General features: G+C 40.3%; 1 pseudogene; it reads left to right on the forward strand.

The window, feature by feature from the left end:
* The first annotated feature begins 5,808 nt into the window (after positions 1–5,808).
* On the forward strand, positions 5,809–8,680 carry Psma7-ps3 (proteasome 20S subunit alpha 7, pseudogene 3; annotated as a pseudogene).
* Positions 8,681–25,391: the final 16,711 nt, after the last annotated feature.

The following is a 25,391-nucleotide window of genomic DNA, read 5'->3' on the forward strand; positions in this document are numbered from 1 at the left end:
TTTTGAAGTCCTCTGTTCCTTGTCACGATTTCAACTTATTCATGTGTTCATTTGTAGCTTCATGGTGTCGTGGTCTCTTATTTCATTAAGTGGGTGAAAAATATTATTATTATTATTATTATTATTATATTTTGTTGTTTAAAAATGGTCTCATGTGGCTCTGACTGGCCCTCAAGTTTGCTAAGGATGACCCTACATTTCTGATCCTTTGGCCTCTACTTTGTGAGTACTGGTATTGCAAGCATAAGCCACCAGATAGTTTTCATGATAATGGGACTGAAACCAGAATGTCTAGTATGCTAGTCAACTGATCGGCGTCTTACGCCCATTACTCTGTTTTGATAATAAGGTTGCCCCATCCTTAGCAGTCAGTGAATATGCATTTGAAAGACAATGTCCGTGGTTCAGCTTTACTCACTGCTGCTGGAGTTTCCATGCTGCTAGGAGCAAAGAGTGGACAGCGTTGGAGATACGGATGCTTCTCGACAGGAAGATGCATTATAATAAATTATAATAAATACAGGGACAACCATAGTGCGTTTACATGTCTGTGTGTCTACAAAACTCTACACACACACACACACACACACACACACACACACACTTATGCTTGCATCTATCCAGAAGCCTGTAAGTTCACATCCACGTCACAAGTCTCACGCACTTCATGGACCATTGTAGTTTGCAATCCTTTTGTTTATCTGATACTAGGAAACCAGACTCACATCTTACATTCTTAACCAACTATTTATATGATCAATTCCTAGCCTGAAATCCACCTGGCATCATCTTCCTTCCTCTTCCCACTCTTCTGCACATGGTATCTACTTGGAAACTGACTTTCATCCCCAGCTACCCAACCTTATTGCTCTCTTTGCCCAGGCCGAACTACAGTTCTAACCCTGAGCTTGCACAATGCATAAGTGGCTTTTTCTCTTGTTTGGAGAGGGGGTTCACAGACTACGCTGTGAATTCCTCTAGGAGGACTACCTCCTTTCCTCACTCACGGCTACAGTGGACTCCCTGGGCAAAGATACACAGTTGTATACTCTGGGCCCTGCACAGTGTGTCTGTAAGTCCAAGTTTCAGTTACCTGCCACAGTACCTTACTTGCCAAGTATCAGTAGATACTCCCTCCTTGACTCTCTTTTTTTCCACAATTGTTAGTGTTATTCATCACTTGTCACAGACTCTCCTGTCTTGGTGTTTCTAGAAGGACTCAACAGAAACACCCTGCTTTGATCTGTCACAGTGGGAGCATCTCGTATTTCCTTGCTTACTCTTCAGCATCTTCTGTATCTTAAGGAACAAGCTCTTCACTAGGCCTTCCCATGCAACCTAAAATTCTATGCATTTCTGAGGAACCCCTGCCAAGTCACGCCAAAATGTGCCCTTGCCCCATCCTCAGCACAGCCTCAGGACAGACTCTTCCAAGAGCCTGACTTGTGGTGTCTTAACTTGTGATGATAGAATTCTGTACCATGTAATATCTATTTTCTCTTTAGTTCAGATCACAGCCTGGGAAAGAAAGGACCATTTTTGCCTTATGTGATCCAAATCCTTAACTCTCTCCATTAAAAAAAATAAAGGCTTTTCTTGGGTGGATAAGATTTCCCCTGGTGCCTCAGCAGACAGGCTGTGCCCAGACTCTGTTAGTTAACCTTTGCTCTGTGGAAAGAGGAACTGGGGAATTTGAAATTTTCCAGAAGAGTGAACACATCAGTATCAACATCCAATCTCCTCCTCCAGGGTCTGTGCTTCAGGTAAGACCAGGAAGCGGGTAATACCACTGTCTGTTTCACCAGAAGGCAAGTGAGGATGTCCTTCACTCCAGGCCGTGTTTTATTTCTCTACCTTGCTGGTTAGTGCTTATGATTTCAGTATCTGAATCTTAACAGCTCATCACCTTGCCATATGTTCTGTCTGTGGCAGTGAGACCAATTGGGATTGAATCTTTAAGTAACCCAGATGCCAACCCACGTGGACCCTTCACTGTCTTGGTCTTTCAATCTATCTACTGCTGTGTCATTTTGGAGACATGTTCTCATCAGAGCCCTGTGTCATCCCTTTTCCCTTTGGGGTCTCATGATGTCACCTAGGATTTTTTTTTTTAATTTTCAAGAAGCTAAAAGTGGTAGTCAGGCTGGTTCACTGGAAAATATGGTCCCTGAGAGTAGAGATGGCAAAAACCATGAATATCTGATTTTCTTTCTCTGGGTTCATCCATCTGTTGAAACAGGGTTAAAAACAACTTTTCCAGTTTCTTATGGAAAAACAGTTTTGTGATGTCAGCAAATAACACAGTGACATCTATGTATGCTCTCTGATAAGCATACTCAGTCTTAGAATGTGATTTCCCCTTAGTACATCTCTCTGAGTTCTGCTGTGTTTGGCTTTATAGTAATAATCCCATGTGACTGCAGTCTACGAAAACTGTGGTACTCTTTTTTTGATCATTGTTGCAATAACGTGGAGCCTCCCATAAATGCTTTCTTGGGGCTAAAGTTCTCCTCTTCAGTTCAAACTCTTACAAAAATTCCAGTGAAATACCTAATATAAAACCCAAGTAGCTGTAGGTCCATTTAAAGAAATGATAGCTCATCAGAAATAAGTTTCATGTGAAAAGCATATTTTTCCCAGTCTTTGAGTAGGGAAGGGTTCATTCTGAAAGCAAAACTTCACAGCAACAGGGAGGAGCCCCGTTTCTCATGATTATGACCTCCTCCATACATGGAGACAGCAACTGAGAAGCAGTTTCTTTCCTCTTCCCTAAGTGGTTCTTCTGTCTTGCGTCTTCTCCCAGACTCTCTTACTTCACACAGCTGGTGTAAATGCTTTTCTCTCTTCTCCCATTGCTACACTGTCTGCTCTTTGGTGGCAAATCTCCTTCAATCTTTCTTTGATAGTACCTTTACATTTAGGGTCTACTTTTTTGTTTGTTTTCTGAGACAGGGTTTCTGTGTTGAGTTCTAGCTGTCCTGGAACCCGCTGTATAGGCCAAGCTGGCCTCAAATTCAGAGTTCTGCCTGTCTCTGCTTCCCAAGTGCTGGGTTTAAAAGTGTGTACCCCCACTGCTCAGCTTAGGGCCTATAGTTTAATTTAAGATAATTTCCCATAAGTTACCAACTTGGTGAGATTTAAAATCACCACGCAAACAAATGTCTGGGTGTGTCTGTGAGTAATTTTTTAGGCTAGTTTAATTTAGGTGAGATGACCCATGTGCTATCATCACTCCTTGGGCTGAGGTTTTGGACTTACTCAAAATAGGAATGTGAGCCAAGGACAAGCATTCATAGCTCTTTGCTTCCTGGGTGTGGACACCACGTGATTGAGCCACTAAAACTTTTGAAGGGGAAAGGGATCCCCAGTAGATCCTCCCCTCTTCATCTCTATCTTGGTTTCTATATTTAAGAATCTTGTCATCTTTCTTCGCTGAAACTCCATGGCTTTCCTTAAGAGAGCTCCTGGTATCATCCATCATCTTTAGGTTGTCTCTTTGTCCAGTGAGTGCCACAGTCCTGCACAGAGCTTGACATCAGCCCACTGGGGAGAACATCTCCTTGCCTGTGAAAGGGCAGGGAACATGGGCTTCTGTACCATGGGTAAGATAATCTAACGCTGTCAATGCTAGCTGCACTGCCCTTATTACAAAGAGCACCCAGAGGCTTAGTGATTTCTTTGCCTGTTAATCTGCTAGAGGCAAACAGAAATCCTTAGAGGGCAGTCTATGCCCGACTCAGCCTACTCTCAGGCAGGAGAATGAAGAACAGGCTTAGTCGCTTGATCTAGCCAGGAGCTGCCCTGTCTCTTATATCTCATTGCTCTGAGATAAGGTGGTTTTTCGTTTCTGTACTTTTTTCTTATGGCAGAGTTTGCCAAAATTCTAAAAGAGGGTGACATTAGTTTTCTAATGTTCATTTGCTTCATCAGTTTTGGAAGTGGACTAGATTTAATTAAATTATATTAGGTCAGAGTTTCCCTTCTAATGGAAACCAGAGTGGGTGCCTCCCAGTTTCCTCCAGCCCCTGTGTACATCAAACGCTATGGTGTCTGAATCTAACTTCTTGTCACACTCAGGAAAAACAGTTCTTTCTGGGGATCATTCTTCTGGCAGAAAGAAACCGAAGTGGGCGAACACGCAGAGCATGCAGAATGCCGACTGCCTTCCAGCCAAGGGTTGGATCTAGTCTAACGTTTCCAAAATAGGGCTTTGATAGCAAAGCCTTTTGGGATGGAAGGATCAAAGGAGTAATTTAAAATAATCAGACTGCCTCTGTATTGTTCTCTTCTCTGTCTGATTCTGTTTCCTCATCCTAAAGGAACAATTATGCTAATCTGGATTTCAAGCAGATTGTTACAGAAGTCTAAGTGTCCTAAGTTTTAACTGTTTGAAGTAATCAGTTATATGTGAGCAAAAGTTAAGTCTCAGGCATCAAATCTGTTCAAGAGGAAAAGTGTTTACAAAGCTCAGCAGAACAGAACAGAACACTGTCCCCAATTATAGGTGCTCCAAAGACTCTCATTCCAACCTCACAGATTGCCTAAGGGAACCAGATGACTCTCATTGCCTCTGTTCCTTCAGAGAATAGAATTAGGCCAGAAACCAAGGCACATCTCCTTCTCCATTTGCTTTATCTTACCCAATCTCACTTCACACACCCTACGGGGACAGAATGTGAAGAGGATTAAGAGAAGGGGAGGAGGAGTTTCTGGGTAGCAGCAGGTGTCAGGCCACTAACTGGGTGAGAAAAATCTTCCTGCCCTTCCTGAAGATTGGCCTCCACTTCTAAATCTCCCTGCTCCACAGCCAATGCCCACCAGCTCTCCCTTCTGCCCTGACCAGAAAACGGGTGTAAATGTTTGTCCTGTAAAGTTTTGTCACATCTGAAAAATGCTGGTCAATAGCTGTTTTAATTATTATCTTTTATTTTATGTGTATGAGTGTTTCGTCTACATGTATGTATGTGTACCATGTACATGCCTAGTGCCCACAGAAGCCAGAAGAGAGCTCCTCTCGAACTGGATTTATAGATGGTCGTAATTTAATAAGTATAGGTTAATTCTGTCAGAGCAATTAAGTGAGACCAAGTGTAATTTATGAAAACAACTAAAAATGAGAATTCCTAGATTAAAGTTTTTGATCTTTGAAAAGTAGTATTAAGAAGATGGAGCCAGAGAAATGACTCAGCAGTTAAGAGCACTGGCTGTTGTTTGTCCACAGGACCCAGGTTCAATTCCCAGGATGACTCACAGCTGCCTGTTACCAAGTTCCCGGGGGTCTGAGAATTTCACAACTGTCATAATTTGCATAAGAAACAATTCACCACCCCTAGCTAACATTAAACTAAGATTTTTTTTTTCAGAAAGCATTTGTTCCTGAGAAAGTGGTTCCTGCCAGTCACTAATGCTTAGGTGTACCAGATTGTGTAGTTTACTCTGAGATTATATAACAGCTGTATCATCTTACCTAACCATCTACTCTACTGTAGTCTGGCTTACAGATCTGGGCTGGCCACTGGTTGGCTTGGCTCCTAACTAGGTCGAAATGTACAAGACATTTCCTTGTGCATAAACGTGTGTTTGAATATGTCCTGATCACTCCTGTCAATGAAGTATTCTGAATCATTTAGGATAACATAAAGATATTGGTGAACATAAAAGAGAGAGGAGGCTAGAACTGGTCAGTGCCATTTGACCAGTGTCCAGTCTTGAGACAATAATGATATAAAAATGAAATTGTAGTACCTCTGGGCCAATCAAGGACCTGGTCAATGGCTGACTGTTAATGCATAGGAAGGAAGTGAGGAAATGGATGGCTTATTTAGTCTAACCCTTAGTCAATGCTACGACTGTGTCCATAGCAATCTTGAAAGAGACATTGAGCCTTGGGTGAGCACATTGAGTGAGAGAGCTTTTACTCTGAAATAGGGACCCATTTCATTTTATAAACATTCCAAATAGCAAACTCTTCTTATGTTTAACTAAAGTCTGCTTCCTTATACATCACTTGGTTCTAGTTCTCATTGTATGAACATGTGCACACACACTAACACACATACAAACATGCAGAAACACATACACACACACACACACACACACACACACACACACACACACACACACACATACACACTGAGCTTCCTCCAGTTTTTTTTTTTAATTCAAGGAAAAAAAAAGTCCATTGTGTCCAATGCACTCTACTAGATGCCATAGGGAATAAAAAATGTAAATCTTGTCTTCATTAGTGTCTTCATGAGGAAACATCATTAGAGATGAAATAGGCAGTCTAGAACACAGAGAGTGTCCAAGGCAGGTAAAAATGAAGTGCCAAGTAGTGAACAGGTTGGGAGATTCAAGAGAGGAATATCTAGGTTCTTTCCAGCTTCTGGCTATTATAAATAAGGCTGCTATGAACATAGTGAAGCATGTGTCCTTGTTATATGTTGGAGCATCTTTTGGGTATATGCCAAGGAGTGGTATAGCTGGGTCCTCTAATTCAACTATTTCCAAATTTTTGAGAAACTGCTAGACTGATTTCCACAGTGGTTGTACCAGATTGCAATCACACAAACAATGGAGGAGTGTTCCTCTTTCTACACATCCTTGCCAGCATCTGCTGTCACCTGAGTTTTTGATCTTAGCCATTCTAACTGGTGTGAGGTAGAATCTCAGGGTTGTTTTAATTTGCATTTCCCTGATGACTAAGGTTGTTGAAAAATTTTTTTAGGTTCTTCTCGGCCATTCGAGATTCCATAGTTGAGAATTCTTTGTTTAGTTCTGCACTCCATTTTTAAGTAGGGTTATTTGGTTCTCAGGAGTCTAACTTTTTTGAGTACTTTATATACATTGGATATTATCCCTCTATCAGATGTAATGTTGGTAAATTTTTTTCCCCACTCTGTAGGTTGCCATTTTGTTTTATTGACAGTGTCCTTGGCTTTTCAATTTTATGAGATCCTATTTGTCTAGAGTTGATCTCAGAGCCTGGGCCATTGATGTTCTGTTCAGGAAATTTTCTCCTGTGCCAATGTGTTCAAGGCTCTTCCCCACTTTCTCTTCTATTAGATTCAGTGTATCAGTTTTATGTGGAGGCCCTTGATCCACTTGGACTTCAGGTTTGTACAAGGAGATAAAAAAAATGGATCAATTTGAATGAAAAACAACAGTACCAACTAACCAGACCCCCCCCCCCCCAGAGCTCCCATGGACTAAACCACCAAGCAAAGAGTACACATGGAGGGACCCATGGCTCCAGCTACTTGTGTAGCAGAGGACTGCTTTATCTGGCATCAGTGAAAGGGAACTCTTGGTACTGTGAAGGCTCAATGCCCCAGAGTAGGGGGATGCTAGGGCAGTGAGGTGGGAGTGGGTGGGTGGGTGGGGGACACCCTCATAGAAGCAGGGGGATGTACAGAGGAGAAACCAGGAAGGGGGACAACATTTAAAATGTAAATAAATAAAATAACCAATAAAAAAGAAGCCATATGTGAATACATCTTCAAAGGTGATAGGAGGGAATGGGACAGTGTCAGCATATTTTCCAAGGGGCTATTTCAGGTAAGGGACACTAGCGAGACACAGTCACCACTTATGCTTATATTCCTTGTGTAGAGAAATTTTTTACACTTCTACCTTTGACACACTTAGTGCTCATTTTTTCCTTCCCTGAATGATAGATGACAGCCATGGAGACGCTTCTTGAGTAAAGGACCAGATAAATATTGGGACCCTTGGGTAGGATGTTCTTAATTTTGTAGTTTAGTAAGCAAGGGCTGATTCTGTCAGGGCAGTTAAGGGAACTAAGTATAAATATGAAAACAATTAAAAATTAGAATTCATAGATTGAAGCTTTGAAAGGTACTCTTAGGAAATGAAACTGGAGTGATGGTTCAGTGGTTAGGAGCACCAGCTCCTCTTCCAGATGGATCCAGGTACCATTCCCAGCATCCACATGACTCACAAGTTTTTGTAAGTCCATACATCTGACCTTTTCTGGCCTCTGTGAGCACCAGGTACATACAAATACTGCACAGACATATGTATAGGTAAAACACCAATATGCACACAAAATACAATAAGTTAAATTTAAAAAATTAAATCACAGACATGTAGAAAATTTTTAATATATATCTGACATTTAACATACTGCCAGAATTTATAAATAGTTCTTAGACATCAATAGTTACAAACAGTCCAGTTAAAAATAGACTCAAAGCCACTGACTGATCGTGGAGGACCCAGTGACTGTGGAGTACATCACCCACTACATTGCCAGTCTGAAGCAGCATTATACACAGAGCAATGGGTGCAGGACATTTGGTATCTCTGCCCTAATTGTGGGTTTTGACTTTGATGGCACCCTCAGACTCTATCAGACTGACCCCTTGGGCACATACTATGCTTGCAAGGCAAATGCCATAGGCTGGGGCACCAAGCTGGTGCATGAATTTCTAAAGAAGAACTACACTGATGATGTCATCAAAACAAAGGAGCTGACCATCATCTAGTAATCAAGGCGTTGCTGGAAGTGGTCCAGTCAGGTGACAGAAACATTGAACTTGCTGTCATGAGGCAGGATCAGCTCCTCAAGATTCTAGATCCTGAAGAAATTGAGAAGTATGTTGCTGAAATCAAGAAAGAGAAAGAAGAAAATAAAAAGAAGCAAAAGAAAGCATCTTGATGAAGAGGGTAATGGTCAGAAAAGCTTTGAGCCTCCATCAGGGCAAGCCTCAGTGCTATGGGCCTCTTGGCCATTTGTCCAAGTCTAATAAACGACTACATCTTTTAACTCAAAAAAATAGACTCAAGATGTACTTCAAAGACCTACATTTGACCATGACCACATGAGAAAAGTGTCCGATAGCAGGTCAATGCAAATTAAAACCACAGCAGTACAGTACCAACCACACAGTAGTGTACATCAAAGGAGTGACCTTTTAGAGTAGCTATACCTCTCATACATTGCTATTGGGAATCCAAAGTAGTAAGATAATTTTGGAAAACAGTATGGAAATTTTCTAGAAACCTTAACAGCCTTTTACCCTATGACCTAGCAATTTCACTTGCAAGTTTCTCCCCCCAAAGATATAAAAAATATGTGTCTACACAAAAACTTGCATGCGAATGTTTATAATAGCATGATTCATAGTTGATTAAAAGCTAAGAACAAGCAAAATGGTCATCTGATGCTGAATGAATAAATAGACTATACAAAATCTATACACTGGAATATCAATCTAATAATGTGAAAGAAGAAATAATTGATGCATGAAATAGCATGAATATGTTATAAGACATCTGGCTCATTCAAAGAAACTTGCTATCAAAGATACTCTATTACATAATTATAGTTATATGACATTCTAGAACAATCAAAACTTTATTGATAGAAAGCAAATCATTGCTTCCTGAAAGCAAGCTGAGAGAGATGATAAAGAAAACAGTTTTCTGATGTTGAAGAACTATCTGCATCTCGATTTCAGTCATCGTTGCACTTCTGTACACATTATTTAAAAGTCATCAAGCTAAATGCATTAGACATGAGGCAATGCATTGAAGCCTTTCAAAAACTAAGAAATAATTATTTGTTATAAAGAGAGTATTCCACTAGATGACTTTTTAAAGAAATAATTCACTAAAATAATTATGAATTCAAATGCCAAGAAGGCCACTTAACTATTTTCTTCCATGACACTCAGCAGCTGGGAAAAACATTCTCCTAAGTCATCCAGCAGAAATGGAGGTGGTTTGAAGAGCATCTTTTCAAAATGCAACAAAAGATGAATGAAGACTATGGGAAGGAAATTGGCCTTTTAAGCTGAAGCAGGTAATGTATTTCCTTCAGAGAAATCCTGACATCTTAAAAGACAATGGAATGGAAGGGGGAAAAAAAACCTTAACAGGAGAGAAGAAGATGTAACTTTAAAAGTTATAAATTTCTAAAATTTCTTTTGAGGTGATGATGTCTTCAGAATCTACAGCAGAAGAGACAATATGCCCTTAGATTTCCCATCAGACATTAAAAAATCTCATGAAAAAAAATTTCCTAACTGGATGTGTGCTCATGATCATGAACTTTAGTTCTGGTACCAACTGACTGACATCCTGTCAGGGCTGAAGCTGAGACTTCCCCTTGTGGTCCCCCCCTCACCTCAGGAGTTTTGATTCATTGTTACAGTCTTTGGTCATGTTAAGATGTATTTAGATTCAGTGTAGTGATCGCTTGGATGTCCTCTCTATAAATTGCTGTTTGCAGTGATCTAACTTTATAACTATATTGCTTTTGCCATGATAATCTTGGGATGACTTCAGAGTCTTTTTAATGGGAGGAAACAAAAACAGTTATAATTTCCGCAGTGAGAAAGGTCCAGGCAGCAGTGGTTGAACAAACCCAGGCTCTACCAGATATCTGAGCCTGAGCTCTGTATGAGCCCATGTGGAACAATAACTTCTCAAGGAAAAAATTAAGAGTGTTAATTTCTTGCATGTTAAATTATTTGAACTTTAGCTTGGAGGAGAATTTAATCTTTTAGACTATGTTCTTCTGGGAATTTCACAATATGAGGGAGTTTCTTTGTAAATTTTGATCTCTTTGGGCCATTGAGTAGTGTTTACTAGTAGAATACCTTAGTGCTGCACACTCCCTTGGATGACATATTGAGCAGCATCTTTGGCCATAATTTGTGGTGGTGAATGGAGGAGACATTAAATCTTTAGGCTTGGGTGTAGTGCAATTTTGGAGTTAATCTAGTTAGTGTACAGTCTTGAAGAAACTTTATGCTTCCAACCACCAGTCAAAAAGAGGAAACTAAAGGTGCAGTAGATGAATTGGGAAATAAGCCCTTCAACACAAGTTGGAATTCATGGGGAGAGGAGAGGAGAGGAGAGGAGAGGAGAGGAGAGGAGAGGAGAGGAGAAGAAAGGAGAGGAGAGGAGAGGAGAGGGGACTGGAGGGAGAGGGAGAGGGGAGGGAGAGTAAGAGGGGGAAGGGAGAGAGAGAGAGAGAGAGAGAGAGAGAGAGAGAGAGAGAGAGAGAGAGAGAGAGAGAATGCTGTTTGCTGGACACAGAGGTTGGGGTGGATCTGGGAGGACTTAGGGGAGTGAGTATGGTCAAGCACATAGGATAAAATTCTCAAATAATTAATAAAAATAAAATTAAAAGGAAAGTGTCTCTTGAAGGTGAGAATAATATTGAATAAATAAATATTATCTTGTGAAAGAAAGTCATACATATTCTTGGCTGATAAAAATGTCATGGTTGTTCATTTCTAATATTGTGATAAAATACCTTGAGAACAGAAAGCAACTCAGGAGAGGAGGAGTATATTTTAACTTACAGTTTCTGGTTGTAGTTCAACATTTTGAGGAAGTCAGGAATGGGACTTTAAACAGCTGATCATGCCACATTCATAGTCAAGATCAGAGAGAAAGAAATGCCTACATAGTCACTCAACTGTACATGTGAGCTTGTGCTTGTCTTAATTTCTTTACTCTTACTTACTCTGGGCCCCTTATCTAGAAAATGCTACTTACTGTCCCACAGTGGGTCAGGTTTTTCACACCAATTAACATAATTAATGTAACCATCCCGAAGCCAGATCTAAAAGTGTACCCAGAGTAGGCCACCCCTCATTTGAAACTGTCTTCCCAGGTGATTCTTGGTTGCGTCAAGTTGACAATTAAAGCTCACTATCATATGATTTATCTCTCAGAGGCTTAGAGCAAAAACTGATGGAAATGCTTGGAGAATCACACCTACCGGCACCCAATCCCATCATCATCATCATCACCATCATCATCATCATCATCTTCCATTTCCAATTCTGTAATCAACTAGCTGACACTGTTGCCTTCAACTTGGCTTTCTTATTTGACCCTACTGACCAATAAAAGCTATCAATTTTCTTAAAAATATTCCCGTTTTATTGAGAGTAAATTTTTCTCTCATATAGTATCTCTTGATTATACCCCCTCCCAGATCTACCCCCTTTCTATCTTTCCTTAGAAAGCAAAAAGGCCTCAAAGGAATAATAAGAAAATAAAATGTAGCTTCCGGTCTCCATGTGCACCCCGGAGCTAAGGCTGTGCCACAGTTATCTGTGCCTAAATCATGACCAGAGACAGCTGGTCTCCCAGGAGTGCTGTCACTCCAAATTTCATAGGTGAGACCACCACTTTTGCTCCAAAAATTGGCCAAAGAGGGACCCAACAGGAGACCACAGGGTACAGGAACCATTGAATGGCCAGGGACAAGATCCTTCTGGTCTCCATCTGTACCCCAGAGCTAAAGCTGTGCCACAGCTCTCCTTACCCAAATCCCACATGGAGAGAGCTGGTCTCCCAGGAGTATTGACACACCTAAGATCACAGGCTCACAGGCTCACAGGAGGGACAAGCTCCAGTCAGAGACAGAAAGACCAAGTAACATCAGAGATAACCAGATGGCACAAGAGGCAAGCTCAAGAACCTCAGCAACAGAAACCAAGGCCACTTGGCATCATCAGAACCCAGTTCTCCCACCACAGCAAGTCCTCCATACCCCAATACACCAGAAAAGCAAGATTTGGATGTAAAATCACATCTCATGATAATGATAGAGGACTTTAACAAGGACATAAATAACTCCCTTAAGGAAATAGAGAAGAACACAGGTAAACAGGTAGAAGCCCTTAAAGAGGAAAAACAAAAATCCCTTAATGAATAACAGGAAAACACAACCAAATAGGTGAAGGAATTGAACAAAACCACCCAGGATTTATTTTATTTATTTATTTTTTTATCTTTATTAACTTGAGTATTTCTTATTTACATTTTGATTGTTATTCCCCTTCCCGGTTTCCATGCCAACATCCCCCTAACCCCTCCCCCTTCCCTTCTATATGGGCTTCCCCTCCCCATCCTTCCCCCATTACCACCCCCCCAACAATCACGTTCACTGAGGGTTCAGTCTTGGCAGGACCAAGGTCTTCCCATTCCACTGGTGCTTTTACTAGGCTATTCATTGCGACCTATGAGGTTGGAGCCCATGGTCAGTCCATGTATAGTCTTTGGGTAGTGGCTTAGTCCCTGGAAGCTCTGGTTGGTTGGCATTGTTGTTCATATGCCGCTTCAGCTCTTCCAGTCCTTTCTCTGATTCCTTCAACAGGGGTCCTGTTCTCAGTTCAGTGGTTTGCTGCTGGCATTCACCTATGTATTTGCTGTACTCTGGGTTTGTCTCTCAGGAGAGATCTACATCCGGTTCCTGTCGGCCTGCACTTCTTTGCTTCATCCATCTTATCTAGTTTGGTGGCTGTATATGTATGGGCCACATGCGGGGCCAGCTCTGAATGGGCGTTCCTTCTGCCTCCGTTCTAAACTTTGCCTCTCTATTCCCTGCCAAGGGTATTCTTGTTCCCCTTTTAAAGAAGGAGTGAAGCATTCACATTTTGGACATCCTTCTTGAGTTTCATGTGTTCTGTGCATCTAGGCTAATTCAAGCATTTGGGCTAATAGCCACTTATCAATGAGTGCACACCATGTGTGTTTTTCTGTGATTGGGTTATCTCACTCAGAATGATATTTTCCAGTTCCATCCATTTGCCTATGAATTTCATAGTCATTGTTTTGATAGCTGCGTAATATTCCATTGTGTAGGTGTACCACATTTTCTGTATCCATTCCTCTGTTGAAGGGCATCTGGGTTCTTTCCAGCTTCTGGCTATTATAAATAAGGCTGCTATGAACATAGTGGAGCACGTGTCTTTGTTATATGTTGGGGCATCTTGTGGGTATATGCCCAAGAGAGGTATAGCTGGGTCCTCAGGTAGTTCAATGTCCAATTTTCTGAGGAACCTCCAGACTGATTTCCAGAATGGTTGTACCAGTCTGCAATCCCACCAACAATGGAGGAGTGTTCCTCTTTCTCCACATCCTCGCCAGCATTTGCTGTCCCCTGAGTTTTTGATCTTCGCCATTCTCACTGGTGTGAGGTGAAATCTCAGGGTTGTTTTGATTTGCATTTCCCTTATGACTAAAGATGTTGAATATTTCTTTAGGTGTTTCTCAGGCATTCAGCATTCCTCAGCTGTGAATTCTTTGTTTAGCTCTGAACCCCATTTTTAAATAGGGTTATTTGTCTCCCTGCGGTCTAACTTCTTGAGTTCTTTGTATATTTTGGATATAAGCCCTCTATCAGCTGTAGGATTGGTAAAGATCTTTTCCCAATCTGTTGGTTGTCGTTTTGTCCTAACCACAGTGTCCTTTGCCTTACAGAAGCTTTGCAGTTTTATGAGATCCCATTTGTCGATTCTTGATCTTAGAGCATAAGCCATTGGTGTTTTGTTCAGGAAATTTTCTCCAGTGCCCATGTGTTCCAGATGCTTCCATAGTTTTTCTTCTATTAGTTTGAGTGTGTCTGGTTTGATGTGGAGGTCCTTGATCCACTTGGACTTAAGCTTTGTACAGCCACCCAGGATTTATAAATGGAAATAGAAACAATAAAGAAAGCACAAAGGGAGACAACCCTGGAGGTAGAAAACCTAGGAAAGAGATCAGGAGTCATAGATGCAAGTATTACCAATAGAATACAAGAGATAGAAGAGAATCTCAGGGGCAGAAGATACCATAGAAAACGTTGACACGGGGTTGGGGATTTAGCTCAGTGGTAGAGCGCTTGCCTAGGAAGCTCAAGGCCCTGGGTTCGGTCCCCAGCTCCGGAAAAAAAAAAAGAAAAAAAAAAGAAAAAGGAAAATGTTGACACAACAATCACAGAAAATGCAAACTCCAAAAAAAGCTCCTAACCCAAAACATCCAGGAAATCCAGGACACAAGGAGAAGATCAAACCTAAGGAAAATAGGTATAGAGAAGAGCAAAGATTCCTAACTTCAAGGACCAGTAAATATCCTCAACAAAATTTTAGAAGAAAACTTTCCTAACCTAAAGAAAGAGATGCCCATAAACATACAAGAAGCCTACAGAACTCCAAATCGATTGGACCAGAAAAGAAATTCCTCCTGTCACATAATAATCAAAACACCAAATGCACAAAAGAAAGAAAGAATATTAAAAGCAGTAAGGGAAAAAGGTCAAATGACATATAAAGGTAAGCCTGTCAGAATTACACCAGACTTCTCACCAGAGAATCTAAAAGCCAGAAGATCCTAAGCAGATGTCATACAGACCCTAAGAGAACAAAAATGCAAGCCCAGGCTACTATATCTAGCAAAACTCTCAATTAACATAGATGGAGAAACCACGACATTCAATGACAAAAACAACTTTACACAGTATCTTTCCACAAATCCAGCCCTACAAAGGATAATAGATGAAAAACAATACAAGGAGGGAAATTACACCATAGTAAAAGCAAGAAAGTAATCTTTCAACTAACCTGAAAGAAGATAGCCACACAAACATAATTCCACCTCTAACAACAAAAATAACAATCACTATTTTGAAATATCTCTTAACATCAATGGCCTCAGTTCCCCAATTAAAAGGTTAACAGACTGGATACAGAAATGGACATAGCATTAAGCACCTCAGTGGCAAAGATAGACACTACCTCAGAGTAAAAGACTGGTAAACAATTTTCCAAGCAAATGATCCCAAAAAACAAGCTGGAATAGTCATTCTAATGTCAGACAAAGTTAACGTTCAACCAAAAGTTATCAAAAAGGATAAGGAAGGACACTTCATACTATCAAAGGAAAATCTGCCAAGATGAACTCTCGATTCTGAACATCTATGCTCCAAATGCAAGGGCACCTACATTCATAAAAGAATCTTTACTAAAGCTCAAAGCACACATTGTACCTCACACAATAATAGTGGGAGACTTCAACACCCCACTCTCAGCAATGGACAGATCATGGAAACAGAAACTAAGCAGAGACAATGAGAAGCTAACAGAAGTTATGAACAAAAAGGATTTAAGAGATATCTGTAGAACATTTCATCCTAAAACAAAGGAATATACCTTCTTCTCAGCACCTCATGTAACTTCTCCAAAATCGATCATATAATTGGTCACAAAACAGGCCTCAACAGATACAAGACTATTGAAATAATCCAGTGCATCCTATCAGATCCCCACAAACAAAGGCTGGTCTTCAATAACAACAAAAACAACAGAAATCCCACATACACATGGAAGCGGAACAACACTCTACTCAATGATAACTTGGTCAAGGAAGAAATAAAGAAATTAAAGACTTTTAGAATTTATTGAAAATGGAGGTACAACATTCCCAAACTTAATACACAATGAAAGCAGTGTTAAGAGGAAAACTCATAGCTCTGAGTGCCTCTGTAGGGAAACTGGAGAGGGCCTGCACTAGCAGCTTAACAGCACATCTGAAAGCTCTGGAAAAAAGAAAGCAAATACACCCAGGAGGAGTAGAAGGCAGGAAATAATCAAACTCAGGGCTGAAATCAACCAAGTAGAAACAAAAAGGACCATAGAAAGAATCAACAGAACCAAAAGTTGGTTCTTTGAGAAAATCAACAAGATAGATAAACCCTTAGCCAGACTAACCAGAGGGCACAGAGATAGTATCCAAATTAACAAAATCAGTAATGAAAGAGGAGGCATAACAACAGAAACGGAGGAAATTAAAAAATCATCAGATCCTACTACAAAGCCTATACTCAACAAAACTGGAAAATCTAGATGAAATGGACAATTTTCTAGACAGATACCAGGTACCAAAGTTAAATCAAGATCAGATAAATCATCTAAACAGTCCCATTACCCTTAAAGAAATAGAAGCGTCATTAAAATCTACCAACCCCAAAAATCCCAGGACCAGATGGTTTCAGTGCAGAATTCTATCGGACCTTCAAGGAAGATCTAATACAAAGACTCTTCAAACTATTCCAAAAAATAGAAACAGAAGAAACACTACCCAATTCCTTCTATGAAGCCACAATTACACATATACCTAAACCACACAAAGACCCAACAAAGAGAACTGCAGACCAATTTCCCTTATGAATATTGATGCAAAAAATAAGCAATACAATTCTTACAAACTGAATCCAAGAACATACCGAAATGACTACCCACCATGATCAAGTAGGCTTCATCCCAGGGGTGCATGGATGGTTTAATATACAGAAATCCATCAAAATAATCCATTACATAAATAAACTCAAAGAAAAAAGCCACATGATCATCTCATTAGATGCTGAGAAAGCATTTGACAAAAATTCAACACCCTTTCATGGTAATAGTCTTGGGAAGATCAGGAATTCAAGGCCCATACCTAAACATAGTAAAAGTAATATACACAAAACCAGTAGCCAACAGCAAACTAAATGGAGAGAAACTTGAAGCAGTAGCACTAAAATCAGGAATGAGACAAGGCTGCTCACTCTTTCCCTACCTGTTTAATATAGTAATCAAAGACCTAGCCAGAGCAATTAGACAACAGAAGAAGGTCAAAGAGATACAAATTGTAAAGGAAGAAGTCAAAATATCACTATTTGCAGATGATATGAAAGTATACTTAAGTGACCCCAAAAATTCCACTGGAGAACTAAACCTGATGAACAACTTAGGCAAAGAAACTGAATATAAAATTGACTCAAATCAGTAGCCTTGCTCTACTCAAATGATAAACAGGCTGAGAAAGAAATTAGGGAAAGGACACCTTTCACAGTAGTCACACATATTATAAAATACCTCAGTGTGACTCGAACCAAGCAAGTGAAAGATCTGTATGAGAAGAGCTTCAAGCCTCTGAAGAAAGAAATTGAAGAAGATCTCAGAAGATGGAAAGATATCCTTTGCTCGTGGATTGGCAGGATTAATATAGTAAAAATAGCCATCCTGATGAAAGTGATCTACAGATTCAATGCAATCCCCATCAAAATTCTAACTCATAGAGTTAGAAATAGCAATTTGCAAATTCAGTTGAAACAACAAAAAACCCAGGATATTGGAAACTATCATCAACAATAAAAGAACTTCTGGGGGAATCACCATCCCTGACCTCAAGCAGTGTTACAGAGCAATAGTGATAAAACAAACAAACAAACAAACAAACAAACAAACAAAAAACAAACCTGCATGGTATTGGTACAGAGGCAGGTAGGTAGATCAATAGAATAGAATTGAATGCCCAAAAATGAACCCACACACCTATAGTCACTTGATCTTTGACAAAGTAGCTAAAACCATCCAGTGGGAAAAAAAAGATAGTATTTTCAACAAATGGTGTTGGTTCAACTGGAAGTCATCATGTAGAAGAATGCAGATCAATCTATGCTTATAGCCCTGTATAAAACTTAAGTCCAAGTGGATGAAGGACCTCCTCATCAAACCAGATACACTCAAACTAATAGAAGAAAAAGTAGGGAAGAGCCTCGAACACATGGGCACTGGGGAAAATTTCCTGAACAAAACACCAGTGGCTTATGCTCTAAGATTAAGAATCGACAAATGGGACCTCATAAAATTGCAAAACTTCTCTAAGGCAAAAGATACTGTCTTTATGACAAAATGGCAACCTACAGATTGGGAGAAAAAAAAACAACCCTACATCTGATAGAGGGCTAATAGCTAATGTATACAAAGAACTCAAGAAGGTAGACTCCAGAGAACCAAACAATGACTTTATGAAATTCATAGGCAAGTGGATGGAACTGGAAAAATATCATCCTGAGTGAGGTAACCCAATCACAGAAAAACACACATGGTATGCACTCATTGATAAGTGGCTATTAGCCCAAATGCTTGAATTACCCTAGATGCACAAAAACACATGAAACTCAAGAAGGATGACCAAAATGCGAATGCTTCACTTCTTCTTTAAAAGGGGAACAAGAATACCCTTGGCAGGGAATAGGGAGGCAAAGTTTAGAACAGAGGCTGAAGGAACGTCCATTCAGAGCCTGCCCCGCATGTGGCCCATACATATACAGCCACCAAACTAGATAAGATGGATGAAGCAAAGAGGTGCGGGCTGACAGGAACCAGATATATATCTCTCCTGAGAGACACGGCCAGAATATGGCAAATGCATAGGCAAATGCCATCATTAAACCACTGAACTGAGAACTGGACCCCTGTTGAAGGAATCAGAGAAAGGACTGAAAGAGCTGAAGGGGCTTGAGACCCCCATAAGAACAACAATGCCAACCAACCAGAGCTTCCAGGGACTAAGCCACTACCCAAAGACTATACATGGACTGACCCTGGACTCTGACCTCATAGGTAGCAGTGAATATCCTAGTAAGAGCACCAGTGGAAGGGGAAGCCCTGGGTCCTGCTAAGACTGAACCCCCAGTGAATGGGATTCTTGAGGGAAGGAAGGTAAAGGTGGGAAGATTGGGAGGGGAACACCCATATAGAAGGGGAGGGGAGGGACTAGGGGGATGTTGGCATGGAAACTGGAAAAGGGAGTAACATTTGAAATGTAAATAAGAAATACCCAATTAAATAAAGATGGGGGGAAAAAAACTCCAAAAGAAAAAAATTAAATCAAAGATGGGGTACAGAGCTAAACTAAGAGTTCTCAACTGAGGAATTTTGAATGGCCATGAAGCACCTAAAGAAATGTTCAACATCCTTAGTCATCAGGGAAATGCAAATCAAAACAATCCTGAGATTCCACCTCATACTAATCAGTATGGCTGAGATCAAAAACTCAGGTGACAGTAGATGTTGTTGGGGATGTAGAGAAAGAGGAACACTCCTTCATTCTTGGTGTGATTGCAAGCTGGTACAATAAGGATGTTAATTTCTCAAAATTTGCAAGGTAGAGGAGAGTAGACTTAGTGATAAGTGACCAGAAAGTATATGAAAATTTTGGAAAAATAGGGAATATAACTTGGGGTCAAACAATGACCAGAAGTTTAGACAGAAACTGTTTTTTAACCAAATGAGGATCCCAAGAGCAGAATCATTTTCACATAAGTTTTCCAAACAGCAGTTTTGTGACAGTAAAAAAGCAAGGAAAAGCAATACTCCTATTACAGAGATGTCACTAATAGAACTTGACTCTGATTTGGGGAGTAGAGCTTTCAAAACAAAAGTCTTATTCATTCTTGGAAATTTAAATTACGAGCTGGCAAACAGTTGTGTATAAAGGGTCATTCATTTATGGGCAATACAGTTTCCATGGTGACAAGTTAGCTTTGCCATTGCGTTATGAAAATATCTATGGACAAAAGATAAACACATGGCAAAGTTATGTTCCAGTAACCCCTTAGGTTCTACAGTACCTTCTCACAGGTTGTGTTTTGCTGACCCCTGTTTTGAAGGCTTATGCCAGTGCTACCTAGTAACCTGTTACCTGAGGTCTAAATTCAACCTTTCAACCCCTCATGGAATGATGGGCTGTGACTCTGCAAATGACATTTCTATTTTCTGGAGTCTGAGGTAGCAAGAAAACAATGACCTCTTTCATGTTTTGCTTCCTGTTCTTGTTGGGAGTCACCACAAGGATTTTTTTTTTGACCATGGTACCTGGAATTGGTTCAGTTTGTTCACACTTACTGAAGTCATCTATGATCTGCTTCAAAGATACCAACACCTGATGCTAGCGTGTCCCCCTCACCCATTCATTCCAGTATCCCAAGGAACTGTTCCAAGCTCCTAATGAGTCAACCCCAACCATCCTGTCCCTTCTTGCCACACCTCAGACATCCTATGTCTTAAACCGTAGCCCTCTGTTTTGTTCCACCAGCTCCAGGAGTGAAGTTGCTTTCTGAAGTTACTGCCTCTTTGGACATCAGTACTTCCTTGTGCATTTCAACCTCTCAGAATTTACCGCATTCCTTGTACTAAATTCAGTTGAATTAACTGATGCAGTTTTCACTTCTTTTCATTGAAATCTGATCAAAATAAAACTATATTTTACCTAGAATAGGGCTTTACATGGGGGATAGATAGGAAATCAAAGTATAGCCTTAAATCCTTGATATAGTAATCAATATTATATTAATCAATTAATACTATATATAGTTGCATATACTATATATACATATCACATATTTACAGAAACCAGTGGCACGAAGTCCTGAAAAATTGATAATTTACTGATGTCTATCTGGCAAGCAGATTTTGATAAAAGTTGAGGATGTGAATTCATCAAGGCAACATATTCATTCTTATGAGACACGATAAAGAAGACAGAAACACAATGAGCGTGAGAATGGATTATCCTGGAGAGAGAAAAGACACCTGCCAAGTCCAGGAAGTCGAGAGCTACTCAACGTGGGCAAGTTCTACAAACATCAAGGGAGGTGTTTGTAAGTCATTGCTAGTGACTTACTTGAGACTTATTTAAATAGGAGTGCAAAGACACAACTATTTATTGATGTTTATTTGTGTATTTGAGACTAGTCCCAAATTCACTTTGTAACCGAGAATGATCCTGAATCCCTGATTCTGATGCCTCTACATTGCAAGTGCTGGGATTAGAAGCATGTTATAATATGCCTGGATGCAAAGATAGAATTGGAAGAGCTGGTGAGAGAAATGAACCGATATTTAATGGTAAAGGCTATAAAGATATTTAAGGGTCAAATAATGAATCAAATAGTTTTGTGTAGTTTTTACTGTTGACTTTAATTTAGATTGAGGAAACTTTTGGGTAGAGAAAAATTATTGCTTGTCAGAGGGTTATAAAATATGTACAAAAGGGGGAAAACATATATACTGGATGGCAGAGATGGGTAAGGACACCTGAGATGGAAAAGTGAAAGTAATGTACAGGAAGAACACCTTTCCCTGTGAGATTTAGCTAAGTTCAGATGTGGGGAAAAGCTACATTTTGTTTTAAGTATATGAAACCTACCTATCCCTTAAACAATAATGAGATCAAATAAAATTTCATAATTGTCTCCTAAGCAAAGCTGAGGTTAATCAATAGTAAGAAGCTGTTTACTCAGGATAGATGAACCATGGGTGGTGAGGCGGGACCATTCTGCCCAGACACCCCTTCACAGGGAGCTGCTGGAATGCTATTGAAAGGAAGCCTTCATTTGTCATTCCCTGGGGGCTGGCTCAGGTGCAGAAAAAAATGCCTTGATCTTTTCTTCCTCATTTCTAGGAGCATCTCATGCCGGCTGATGTGAGCCAATATGGAAACATAGCTGATGAGTCATTCAGATACAGATCTCCCAAGAGGAGTTGATTCAAACTGCGATTCCATGTACTGCAAGCCAGATTCCTCCCCGTCTACCCATAGATGTACCTTCAATGTCACTTTCCAACAATCATTTTGAAACCTAAACTGCCCCCTGAGTCTGCCTGATGGATAACTCACCTTGAAACACCAACTCCACAGCTTGCTTCTCACAGCTTGTCCATCAGGCCCAGCATGTGCATCCTGGCCTCATTGTGCTCTTCAAATCAAGTCACTGGGACATAAACTCTCCAAAATTCCAACCACTTTCCTGCTTTATAAGGTCTGCCTCAAGGTCATCTCACCTAGACTTGAACTGTCCCCCACCTCAATGAGTTCAGTGCATTTAGTTTTGTTTGAGGGACATGTTCTGATGTTTTCTGATGCCAATTATGGGACATTTGCAGCAAAAGTAGTATTATTCCTTTCAATATTTAGGAAGTCTGGTGGCATCAATGGGAGGAAAACATGTTGGAAAATATTTTTTTTTTGGTCAGTGCCATAAGTAATAAAGTCTGAAAGGCATGCTTTCTCTCTTTTCTTAGGAATTCCTAAAGATTGGAAATTACCACAAGGCAAAAGGGATGGAGGTTCTGCAAACTTGAGCTCAGATGACATAATGTAGGACACTCAGTACAGGTGGCTTCCGGCTTCACCATGCATTAGTGTCCTGAGAATTCTTCTGAGGGGCAACTTGAGCTTTGGTGAAGCCAGGGTTCTTGAAAATCTGCTTTGACACCCTTGTCCCCTTGGTTCTAAGATGGCTTCCTTTCTTTCTGATAATTTTCATGTCGGTGATTTTCCTAGACTTTTCCTCTTCCTTTCCACACAATCCTTTCCTGACTTAACAATCAAACAAAAAAGCAGAAGCCAAATGAATAGCAAACACTTCAGCCAGCGAGAAGCGCTGATCGTCACACAAAGCTTGTCTCTTCTTTAAGATATACTGGTATGGGCTTAAAAGTATTTAGGTTAAAAACAATAGTTTTCTTGTCAAATAATTCTGAGACCATCTCTAAAATGGCTGTAGGGGAGATAGACTGTGGTGGGCTGAGATATGGCTTTGTCCCTGGGAAGAAATGGAATTATTTAGGCTTTCTGCCTTTCCTAAAACATTCAGAGACAAGTGCTTCTTGTGTATTTTCAGTAGTCCTCACTAGTTTGTATTTCTTCTTTTCTAAATTTTAATTTGTTTATGCCTGTGTGTGTGTGTGTGTGTGTGTGTGTGTGTGTGTGTGTGTATGATAGTTGTGAACATGGTGTATTATTTGCTAGTATGTGAGTGTATATATGTTGGGGGTGAGTATATATGTACCTGTGTACTTGTTTCTGGGTTGCCAAAGGTCAATGAAGGGTATCTTTTCTTAGTCACTCTCCACTTTTATTTTCTGAGTAAGGGACTCTTTGTGAGCCTGAAACAAATTAATTTGGCTAGACGGGTCTCCAACGAGCTTCAGGGATTACCTGTCTCTCTTCTTTCTCCCTCCTCCCAATGTTGAGGTTCTAGACATGTGTAGGTGCTGAGGAGCCTAAACTCAGTTCCTCATGCTTGCACGGTAAACACTTTGCTGATGAAACCATCTTCCCATGTCTCTCCCCAAGCCTTAGAGCAGTGGCTCTCAACCTTCCTTATGCTCTGACTCTTTAATACAGTTCCTCGTGTTGTGGTGACACCCGACCATGAAATTATTTTGCTGCTACTTCATAACTATAGGTTATGAATTGTAATCTAAATATTTTATATGCAACACCTGTGATAGGGTTGTTCATGATGTCATATTTATCGTTCTTGAAAACTGGTTAGCAAATCTCTTCTCTACTGCCTCTTTTTAGGCCAAATGGACCCAACACCTTTTCTTTTCAATTTTTTTCCTATTTTTTCCCAGAAGACTGTTTCAATTTCTCTCTCTCTCTCTCTCTCTCTCTCTCTCTCTCTCTCTCTCTCTCTCTCTCTCTCTCTCTCTCTCTAAAAAGCACTGTTGATAAAGGCAGGGGTAGAGCACTAATTATGTCAAGTTCATCCCCATGAAAGATCCTGAACTCAAATTTACCAGCCTCTGACTGGTTAGACCTTTGAAGTTCGGGTGTATTTGAAGTCATGTGGGTTTTTACCTCTTTTTATTATCTTCATGATCTAGAGCAAATGGTGTCTAGGGGTATTGACTGTCACAAGGTCAAGCACCACCACCCCGGTTAGCATCTTCCGGCTGTGTTCAAAGGATGTGCCTTGAACTTGAGCTGTGAGTAGAGGCCACTTTGCAGCTGTTTGTACTCAGACACATTGCACAGGTGGGACACAGTAATCTGAGGAGAGTTCTGATGCTAGGTGCCTATAATCTAGAAACTCTGCCACCCCCACGAAGGACAAAACAGAAGTTCTTGCTAAGCACTTTTTTCCACAGTGTAATTTGTTTTTCTGAGGAGATTGGACTTCTGCTGTTGTGCATCAAATTAACATATGAATCTTACTTTAAAAAAGACAAACCTGAATTTTAAATTTGTATTTCCTCTTAAGAAAAAAAAAGATTAGAAATCCCCCCCTTTTTTTCTAATTACATGCTTGAAAGAAGTTTACAATTTGGTTATACAATGTTCACTAATAATCTGCCTAAAATTAGTACAATTTCTGTTCTTATAATTATCAGGAGCTTTTTGACTCTCGCATACACATATCTTCCTTTCTCCATAGCTGTCACCAGCTTTGAGTCCTGTCGTTTCTTTGTTACCACCTTCGTGTCCTCACCTCTTTCTGTGTTCTGAGAGAGAGAGAAAGACTGGAGGGGGGGCATGGAGGAAGGAGACAGAGAGAGAGAGAGAAAGAGAGAGAGAGAGAGAGAGAGAGAGAGAGAGAGAGAGAGAGAGAGAGAGCTCAAGGAATGGGACTTTAGCCTGAAACCCAGTCCACTTTATCTGTTCCATGTACATCCAAGGTTTTTTCAATCCAAGCTTTTGTAGGTAATACTTAACTGATACAATGTCTGGTTAGGTAGTTCTCATTGGCTTGCAACTCTTTGTGGTTAGCCATCTGGCTTTACACTCATGATCTTCCTACCTCGACTTTTCTAGGTTTTGGATTACAAGCCTGAGCTATTTGACTGGCTGTGCATAATTATTTTCATGCTCTTAGCATGTTCCCCTTTGTCTGTGTTACCTTCACTTAGACATCTCACTGCCAGACAAATAAAGACATTTGGTGTCTCAACTTCTTCTGTAGGGGAGGAAGAATTTCTTATTCATCCACGTATTCATGGTTGAGGTCCCCAGGGAAAATCACAGAT

The sequence above is a fragment of the Rattus norvegicus genome, chromosome 9 (genome assembly GCF_036323735.1).
Source record: "Rattus norvegicus strain BN/NHsdMcwi chromosome 9, GRCr8, whole genome shotgun sequence".
Classification (NCBI taxonomy): Eukaryota; Metazoa; Chordata; class Mammalia; order Rodentia; family Muridae; genus Rattus; species Rattus norvegicus.